Genomic DNA, 10,201 nt, shown 5'->3' with positions numbered 1-10,201 from the left:
AAGGGAGGAATATCTTTTGTATAATACCATGTAGTTCAAGGCTCCAAGAGATGATGAGTTAGCCATTTCCCTTATAAATGTAAACCAAATATAAATTATTTTTCCTGTAAAAATATTATCAGTTAAAAGTAAACTTCAGCTTTCAGCTACTGGATCCTGTTGTTTTTTATTTGGCAGAAGAAAGATCTCCATAAAATCATAGAGCAAATCATTTCAGGCTGTAACTGAGTCACCTCTGAACCATTTCTTTGATGAACTAAATAGACTATCAACCCTTTACAATCAGAATCAATTTACTTGAGAAGCCCCATGATCCTTTTTATGCATGAAGTTCTCATGCCCGTGACATAGCTATTATAAAATAGGTGAAGTGATTTACTGACAGTTATACAGTAAGCCATTGGCAGAATGAAGATACAGAAGTTCTGATACCATTACATGCTGTAATCCAGGGGTCCTTAAACTTTGGTGCTCCAAGGACAACAGTCTTTTTTGGCAATCCTTAGCAGTTGAGGTTGATTGTATTCCATGATTGTCCTATTTGTGGGTGTGAAGATGGCTGATGAGGCCAATCCAGGATCAGTAGAATCTGTTGCAACTTGGACATGTGTTTCCTTGTGGGGTGGGTGGCTCCAATTCCTGATTCAGTCCAGAAAATGCTGTTTCTATTGCTCCTGCTTTTCTGTCTCCTGTTGTCATCATAAGGTTTCAGAGTACTGAGATCCTTGTAGCAGACTCTTCCTCCATTTGGGGTGGTCCTGGGTGATAGTCTCCCAGGAGTTGATGTCAATGTTGCATTTGTTCATGTCGGCCTTAAAGACATCCTTGAAGCACTCTCTCTGCCCTCCTCTTGAGCGTATGCCTTGACCGATCTCAGAGAATAAAACTTGCTTTGGGAGTCTGAAGTCAGACATCCAGATGACACAGCTGGCTTAGTAACATTGATGTCAGATGATCATTGCCTCAATGCTTGGGTGTTTACTTGCAAGAGGATGCTAATGTTAGTGTGTTTTGTCTTCCCATTGGATTTGAAGGATCTTCCTTCCTCAAGCAGCATTGATGGTACTTCACCAATGACTTGAGGTGTGTCCTGTATGTTGTCCACGTGTCAGCTCTGTATAGTAAGGTGGTGAACATAATGGCTTGATAAACACTGAGATTAGTTTCAGATCCAATGTGGCGATCTTTAAACACCCATTTCTTCAGGTGTCCAAAGGCTGCACTTGCACATCTGAGGTGATGTCGGATTTCTTCACTGATGTCAGCCTTCTGCAAAAGATGGCTTTCAAGGTACAGGAAACATTCAGTAATCAGTCTCACTATGATTCTGAATTACCATAGTTGGAGACTGCTTATTAAGAGTTTGTTGATGGAGTACCTTAGTCTTCTGAATGTTAAGCATCAATCTCATTTTCTTATATGCCTTCGTAAAGATGTTGTACTGAGCAAATGGCAGGCAGTGGGAAACATCATACCCTGCGCTCCCTATCAACCTCACCTTTAACTTTTTGATTTTCTAAGGAACATCAGAAGGTCGCACGAGCAACAAGTTGCCCCCAAACCATGGATTGGAGACCATTCCTCTAATCACCAAATGATGCTCCTTCTCAAATGCCTGTCCTTGTATACCATTACATTTTCTTTTACATCATCTGTATAAGATAGAAACTAATTATTATTGACTCAAATTTGTGAAAATTCACAGCACTACTTTCATGAATTAAATGAACATACAGGTGCTTCAGAAACAATTATGTTAGACAAACCACAACAGGTTGGTGATTTGAGTAAGGTAAGTGACTAAAAGTTCAGTTCAGATACTTCTCTGAACTGCTCAGCTCTATAAACTGAAGTGGACATTTTGGAAAGACAGGACCTCTCATGAGATATTGGTAACTTCTGCATCTCTCCATGTTGGAAATCCTGTGAATCCATTCTCTTTCACATGCTTTTCTCTTCGCATTAAATATAGAATTGAAAGATTAGTTACCTCAGCTTTCCTGATTCTCAAAAGAAGCTTGATTTGAAGTGCAAACAGTGATTGTCCAAACTGGTTTCACTCATCCTGGTGCATGAAAAATGAGACAAACTTGCAAAAAATAGTCCGTGTGCCTGAATTGTTGTTTGTAGTGGAGAAACACTTTTGGCTTGAATGTTACAGTTATTGCAATTATTATTTACTCTGCTACACAACACTCTGATGCCTGTCTCTGGCACATCCAGGATTGTCTTCTGTTGCATGGAAGATGACCAAGGTCCATGAAGTTGTTCTGAAGCTTCACTAATAAATAGCTGTTTGGTGATTATTTTAAGCCGTTTGGCAATCAAATACTACATAGATAGTGAATGCCTGCCTGCGTTTGGGCACTTGAGTATAAAGCTTAGGTAAAAGGAGAGTCCATTTAACTTCCTTTCCATGATAGGATGATGTTCCTTCTATCTATAATGGATGCCATTACAGCCAAGATATGTTGCACATAACTAGATAAGCAGTTTGTGAAAGAAGTTGTTCAAAGGTGTGCATTGTAAAATAATAATTAGTGGTGACTAATATCCTGATTTTGTTTCACACCTTAAGCTTTGTATCAAGATGATCCTCCACTCTGAATTCACACCGGAAGGTTTGCAGCATCTTGTTTTCCTTATTTAGTATTCATACTTAAAGGTTAGTGTCAACTGAAGGGTCACACCTAAATGAGGGCTTTTTCAGTTCTATTTTTGTACTGAGTTGCAAACTATTTCTTCTACAACTCCACCAAGAAGGGGAAAATCTATCATTATTATTATTATTGTCTTCTGCTTCTCTGTGATGGGTTATATCAGTCTTTATACTAATTTATGTGAAGAACTAGATTAAACTAATTACCCTAAGTCACAGCTCATTTTCTGGAATGTCATTCCAACAATTGTCAGTAGGACAATTTCACTAGTGCCAGGAAGAGATCCAGAGCTCTGCATCTCCATTTAATAAGTTAAAGCTGATTATTATTATTTAACTTTTATATTAAAGTAGTGCCTAGAGATCTTAAACAGGTTGTGTCCCACTGTGCTACATGTTACAAATAGAAAATGACTGTTTTTGCCCCCCAAAATTTACAAACCAAAAAACAACACATGGTAGATGAGACAAATGGGTCAGTGGATTAGGGTGAAGTGGGGAAGATGGAGGCTACACAAATCCTGGCTAATATAACTCCCAATGAAAATAATGAGAGTTTTATGGCTAACTCCCTCAATTCACCTGGAATAAATCTTATTTCTTTTTTCTGACATACAATTATAGGAGGAAATTTCCACGGCAAAAATGGGGACATGATACTCCAAGGGACTGAAAAACTGCTCCAGCCTGCTAAAGGCATTTCAACTTATTAAGGGAAGCTGTTCAGATTCTAGCATGCTGTCTAAGACACTATCTAGTCAAATGGTTGAGGAGTTTGCAGTTTAAACTGTTGTGCTTCATAGCTAACTCTACTCACAGTTGCAGATTGTAAGCAGTGCATCTTCCAGGAAAACACATAAATATATGGTATGTATCTTGTGATGCATTATCTTTGTTGTTTATGGATGTTTCACTTCAGCCCAGAGCATAGGTGACTGGTAGGGGGTGCATGTGCCCCCCGACAGGGCCAGTGCCCCCCCTGACGGCTGACACTGATGCTGTTGGTAGGGCTGTTGCCCCCCCGGACAGAGTTGGCGGTTTCTGTGGGTGCCCCCACAGATTCAGGAGGCACAAGTCACTCATGGCCTAGAGACACAAAGACTTAGATGCCAAAAATAGGATTTAGGTGGAATTTAGGTGCCTGAATCCAAATGTAAGAACCTCAACAGCTCCTCTGTGAACCTTTAACAACTAAGTTTTTGCCATCAAAATTCCCTAGGCACCTTAATTCTGCTTCTGAATTCTAGGCATTCTAGGTACCTAACACACACATGCAGGACTGTGCTTTGTAAAAACCATAGCAGCCACAGTCACTTTCATTAAAAACTGCAGTCATGAGTCTGTTCACAATGTCCATATAATAGCTTGATGGTTAAAGCACTCTTCTACAATATGGGTAACCTCATTTTAGTGTCGTTCTCACTCTGAAGGAATTATACACATTTCTCCCACCTTCAGGTAGAAGACCCACATGGCAGACTTTAGGTGATAAGTTCTCTCACAACTAGAGTAATATGCAAAGGGAGAATGCTGCCATAACCTTCATCTTCTTCAGCTGTATTTTTGAGTGAAAGTGATGATGGTGGGTGCTCTCACTGTGCTTAGCTCCATGTTGGGAGTGTTCAGAAAGGTGGAGCTGAGACACAGGAGCCTGTCAGGGACTCTGCTCTAGCCAGTCATCTCCACCTGGGTGAACTGGACCCTTGCTCTGTATAAACTGCTACTGGAAATACTCAGTAGACTGAGTCTGGCTAATGAATTGGGCTTCTTTGGGAATTTAGAGACTGAGCACCTCTTTAGCTCCATTCTGGATTACAACAGAGTTTAGGAAGGAGTTAAACATCTAGATGCTTGAAGTACCCTGCTTCTGGGCATATGTGGAAGCATAAGTTTAGGTGCTAAGGGGTTTGTTTTAGGCAGACAAAGAATTTTGTAGCTGCTGAAACGGACATAACCTGGTTTGTTTGTTTTTTATGATGAGGCAAAAAGTTTTTTTAGGCAAGAAGTGAGAGGCAGCAAATTAGTGGACCCAGAGACATGACTGGAGGATGTAGTAATCCCAGAGCCACTGCCACATCTAGCTCTTCTGCTTCCACCTGTGAGCTGTCTGTCCAGGCAGGACTGTACACCATTGATGTTACCACCCAGGTCCTGGTTTGGTACTGTGCAGACTCTGGCTTGCAGATTCCTTCCAGTGTCAGCCAGGTGGGGGAGTTCCCTCAATGTGAGTGGGGCCTTCTGGTGGTTTCCCTCAGAGAGAAGGCAAGAGAGCTACAGGAAGAGGTAGCAAGGGTCTGAAACATCTGCCATCATAAGGACTTCATCAATTCCATTCTGGAGGAAATCTCTAGGACAGTGGAGGAAGGACTGCTCGAGGTGGTGCTAGAAAAGGAAGAGGGCATGGACTCCCAGGAAGGTGGAAGTTAGAAGCTTGTATCTTCTGGCAACAAGTAGTAGTCATCCCCACATGCAGTGGCTTGTCTGCAGAACAGATACGGAGTTCTAGCATCAGAGGAAGAGGAGCATATTCCATTGGTGGAAGAGGCCAGGTCAGAAATCCCCAAGGTGGGGAGGACCGAGACCATTGCCATGAAAAGGAAGTGACAGGGGGTGATGGTTGGAGACTTCCTTTTGCAGAGGATGGAGGGATCCATCTGCTGGACTGACCTGTTGTCCCAGGAGGTCTTGCATACGTGGAGCCTGGATCCAAGATGTCATGGAAGGATTACTGAGACTTGTCCAGCCCTCTGACTACTATCCAGAGGGAGGAGCTATCACCAAGGAGGAGTACTCCTCCTCAGCCCATGAGTGTAGGAGGACTATTAGGAAGGCCAAGGCAGAGATGGAACTCAGGCTAGCGTCCAGGATTAAGGACAACAAGAACTCCCTTTTCAAGTACATTGGGAGCAAGAAGAGGGTACCAGGCAGTGTAGGCCCCCTGCAAGATGCAAACAGTAATCTTGTGGCTATGCCAGACAAAGCTGATCTTTTTTAACAGTTTCTTTGCCTCTGTTTTCCTGGACAGGGACCGGGACAACCCACCTACCAGAGGTAGGGACAATCTCGGGGATAGCTCTGCCAGGACTTCAGTCAGTGCAGAGGTATTTAGGGATCTTCTAGAAAGGCTAGACATTTTTAAATCTGCAGGTCCAGATGCCCTCCATCCAAGAGTATTGAGGTCATTGCTGAGCCCTTGGCCGGGCTGTATGAGCATTCGTGGTCATCTGGCCAGGTGCTGGGGGATTGGAAACTGGCTAATGTGGTCCCAATTTTCAAGAAAGGGAGGAGGGAGGACCCAAGTAACTATAGGCCCGTAAGCCTCACCTTGGTGCCCAGGAAGATCTTGGAGAGAATCATCAACAAGCACATCTGTGGGGGGCCAGCAGGGGAGATCATGCTCAGGGGCAATCAGCATGGGTTCATCAAAGGCGGGTCCTGCCTGACGAACCTGGTTGCCTTTTATGACCAGGTGACTAAATCCTTGGATGATGGTATCGCCGTGGACGTAGTCTTTTAGACTTTAAGAAGGCCTTTGACACTGTTTCTCACCCCATCCTCATCAATAAATTAAGCGACTGGCATTGATGCCTACACAGTTGGATGGGTAAAAAATTGGCTGACAGGGCACACCCAGAGAGTAGTGGTGGACAGGTTGTACTCAACCTGGTGAGATGTGAGCAGTGGGGTACCCCAGGGATCAGTCCTCAGGCCCTCACTGTTTAACATTTTCATCAGTGACTTGGATGAGGGGCTGGAAAGCACGCTGTCCAAGTTTGCTGATGACACTAAGATGTGGGGCAAGGTGGACACACTTGAAGGGAGAGAGAGGCTGCAAACAGATTTAGACAGACTACAAATGTGGGCAGATGAGAATAGGATGGGGTTCAACGTAGACAAATGCAGGGTGCTGCACTTTGGGAGAAGGAATCCACAGCATACATACAGGCTGGGGAGTTCTCCTCTTGAAAGCACAGAGGCAGAACAGGATCTTGGAGTCATTATTGACTCCAAGATGAACATGAGCCGCCAATGCCAGACTGCAGCCAGCAAGGCCAGCCATACCTTGTCAGGCATCCAAAGATGCATCTCAAGCTGGTCCAGAGAGGTGATACTCCCCCTCTATGCGACTTTGGTCAGGCCGCACTTCAAGAGGGATGTGGCCAGCCTGGAGAGAGTTCAGGGAAGGGCCAACTGCTTGGTGAGAGGGCAGCAGGACAGGCCCTATGAGGAGAGACTGAGGGACCTGAACCTGTTCAGCCTCAGCAAGAGGAGGCTGAAGGGGGACCGGGTGGCTGCCTACAAACTCACTGGGGGAGATCAACAGCAAATAGGTAGAGCCCTTTTCTCCCCAGCACCACCTGGGGTGACAAAAAACAATGGTAATAAGCTGATGGAGAATAGGTTTAGAGGTTGGAGATCAGAAGGCAGTTTTTTACAGTTAGGGTGGCCAAAATCTGGAACCAACTTCCCAGGGAAGTGGTCCTTGCCCCTACTTTGGGCAAATTCAAGAGAAGGTTGGATGATCACCTGTCTGGGGTCTTGTGAACCCAGCATTCATTCCTGCCTGTGGCAGGGAGTCAGACTAGATGATCTTTTCAGGTCCCTCCTGACCCTAGCTACTATGAAACTACCCCATGCTGCTCATCCATGTGGGCATCAATGATACTGCTAGGGATGACGCTGAGCAGATCAAGAGTGACTAGAAGGCTCTGGGTGTAAGGATAAAGGGGACAGAGGCACAGGTCATGTTCTCAATCCTTCCAGTCAAGGGGAAGGGCCCTGAAATGGATGCATCCTGCAGATCAATGCATGGCTGCATAGGTGGTGTTGCATGGAGGCAGAAAGGGATCTTGGAGTCATTATTGACTCCAAGATGAACATGGGCCGACAATGCAAAGTCACAGTTGGCAGGGCTAACCAGACTTTGTCGTGCATCCACAGGTGCATCTCTAGCAGGGCCAAGGAGGTGATTCTCTCCCTCTATGCAACACTGGTCAGGCCACAGCTGGAGCACTGTGTCCAGTTCTGTGTGCACCACTTCAGGAGGGATGTGGACAACATTGAGAGGGTCCAGAGGAGCGCCACCCACATGATCCAGGGACAAGAGGGCAGACCCTACAATGCGAGACTGTGGGACCTGAACCTGTTCAGCCTTCACAAGAGAAGGCTGAGGGGGGACCTGGTGACCATCTATAAACTCACTAGGGGGGACCAGAAGGTTTTGGGAGAGACCTTGTTTCCCCTAGTGCCCCCTGGCATAACAAGGAATAATGGCCACAAGTTGTTGGAGAGTAGGTTTAGATTAGACATCCGTAAGAGCTACTTCACAGTTAGGGCGGCTAGGATCTGGAACCAACTTCCAAGGGAAGTGGTGCTGGCTCCTACCCTGGGGGTCTTTAAGAGGAGGCTTGATGCCTACCTAGCTGGGATCATTTGAGCCCAGTTTTTTCTCCTGCCCGGGCAGGGGTAAGACTTGAAGATCTACAAGGTCCCTTCCAACCCTACTTCTATGATTCTATGAAATAAACCATACTGCAGGTGTAGGAACAAACCATCCCGATGTGCACGAAGAATAGCAAATATGGCAGGTAACCAGCTTGGCTTAACAAAAAACTCTTCAGTGATCTTAAACACAAAAAAACATAAAAAGGAAGCTTACAAGAAGTGGAAGCTTGGACAAACAATTTGGGAGGAGTATAAGAATATTGTTCGGGCATGCAGGGATGAAGTCAGGAAGGCCAAAGTGCAATTGGAGTTGCAGCTAGTAAGGGACATGAAGGTTAGCAAGAAGGATTTCTACAAATGTATTAGCAACAAGAGGAAGATTAGGGAAAGTGTGGGTTCCTTACTAAATGGGGGAGACAACTTAGTGACAGAGGATGTATAAAAGGCTGAAGTACTCAATGTCTTTTTTACTTCAGTCTTCATCAGCAAGGTTGATTCCCAGACTGTTGCACCTCACAGTCCAGTTTGGGGAGAAGATAAGCAGATGACAGTGGCAAAAGAACAGGTTAGGAACTGTTTAGAAAAGCTTGATGTGTACAAGTTGATTGGGGCCAGATGTGATGCATCTGAGGGTGCTGAGGGAGTTGGCTGATGTGATTGAAGAGTCACTGGCCATTATCCTTGAAAACTCACGGCAATCGGGGGAGGTCCTGGTTGATTGGAAAAGGGCAAATATAGTGTCCATCTTTAAGAAAGGGAAGATGGAGGATCCAGGGAACTACAGGCCAGTCAGCCTCACCTCAGTGCCCAGAAAAATCATGAAGCAGGTCCTCAAAGAATTTCTAAGCCGTTGGAGGAGAAGGTGATTAGGAGCAGTTAGCATGGATTCACTAAGGGCAAGTCATGCCTGACCAACTTGGTTGCCTTCTTTGATGAGATAACTGGCTTTATTGATGTGGGAAAAGCAGTTCACATAATATACCTTGACTTTAGCAAGGCTTTTGATACCATCTCCCACAGCATTCTTGCAAGCAAGCTGAGGAAATATGGGTTGGAAGAATGGACTGTAAGGTAGATAGAAAGCTGGCTGGATTGTCAGGCTCAATGGGTAGTAATCAGTGGCTCACTGTCTAGCTGGCAGTGGAGTGCCCCAGGGGTTGGTCCTGGTCCTGGGGCCAGTTTTGTTCATTATCTTCAGCAAGTTCACAGATGACACCAAGGTAGGGAGTAGTAGATATACTGGAGGGCAGGGCTAGGATTCAGAGTGACCTAGACAAATTGGAGGATTGGGCCAAAAGAAATATCATGAGGTTCAACAAGGAAAAGTGAAAAGTCCTGCCCTTAGGATGGAAAAATCCCATGCACCACTACAGCCTAGGGACTAACTGGCTAAGCAGCAGCTCTGCAGAAAAGGACCTGGGGTTTACAGTGAACAATAAGTTGGATACGAGTCAGCAGTGTGCCCTTGTTGCCAAGAATGCTAAGAGGATATTGGGCTGCATTAGTAGAAGCATTGGCAACAGATTGAAACAAGTAATTATTCCACTCTATTTTACACTGGTGAGGCCACATCTGGAGTATTGTGTCCAGTTTTGGGCCCCTCACTATAGAAAGGATGTGGACAAGTTGGAGACAGTCCAGCGAAGGGCAACAAAAATGGTGAGACTGGGGGACATGACTTATGAGGAGAAGTTGAGGGTTTTTTTAGTTTGGGGAAGAGAAGACTGACAGGGGATTCAATATCTGCCTTCAGCTACCTGAAGGGAGGTTCCAAAGAGGACGGAGCTAGACTGTTTTCAGTGGTGACAGATAACAAAGAACAATGGTCTCAAGTTGCAGCAGGGTAGGTTTAAGTTGGATATTAGGAAAAACCTTCTCATTAGTAGGGTGGTGAAACACTGGAACAGGCTGCCTAGAAAGGTGGTGGAATCTCTATCCTTGGAGGTTTTTAAGGCCTGGCTTGACAAAGCCCTGGCTGGGATGATCTAGTTGAGGACGGTCCTGCTTTGAGCAGGGGGTTGGACTCTATGGCCTTCTGAGGTACCTTCCAACCCTAATTTTCTATGATTTTAAAATTTTAATCAGTCCCACATAGGT

General features: G+C 45.0%; 1 long non-coding RNA gene across 1 annotated transcript; it reads left to right on the top strand.

Moving 5' to 3' along the window:
• The first annotated feature begins 1,359 nt into the window (after positions 1-1,359).
• Positions 1,360-8,896, top strand: LOC109316111. The gene is made up of 3 exons (XR_002102698.1): positions 1,360-1,374; positions 2,247-2,255; positions 8,736-8,896. It is a non-coding gene; the product is annotated as an uncharacterized LOC109316111 (long non-coding RNA).
• Positions 8,897-10,201: the final 1,305 nt, after the last annotated feature.

The sequence above is a fragment of the Crocodylus porosus genome, unplaced genomic scaffold, assembly GCF_001723895.1.
Source record: "Crocodylus porosus isolate Cpor-Errol unplaced genomic scaffold, CroPor_comp1, whole genome shotgun sequence".
NCBI lineage: Eukaryota > Metazoa > Chordata > Crocodylia > Crocodylidae > Crocodylus > Crocodylus porosus.
The sequence above is the reverse complement of the archived record's forward strand: the minus strand, read 5'-3'. Positions and strand labels throughout refer to the sequence as shown.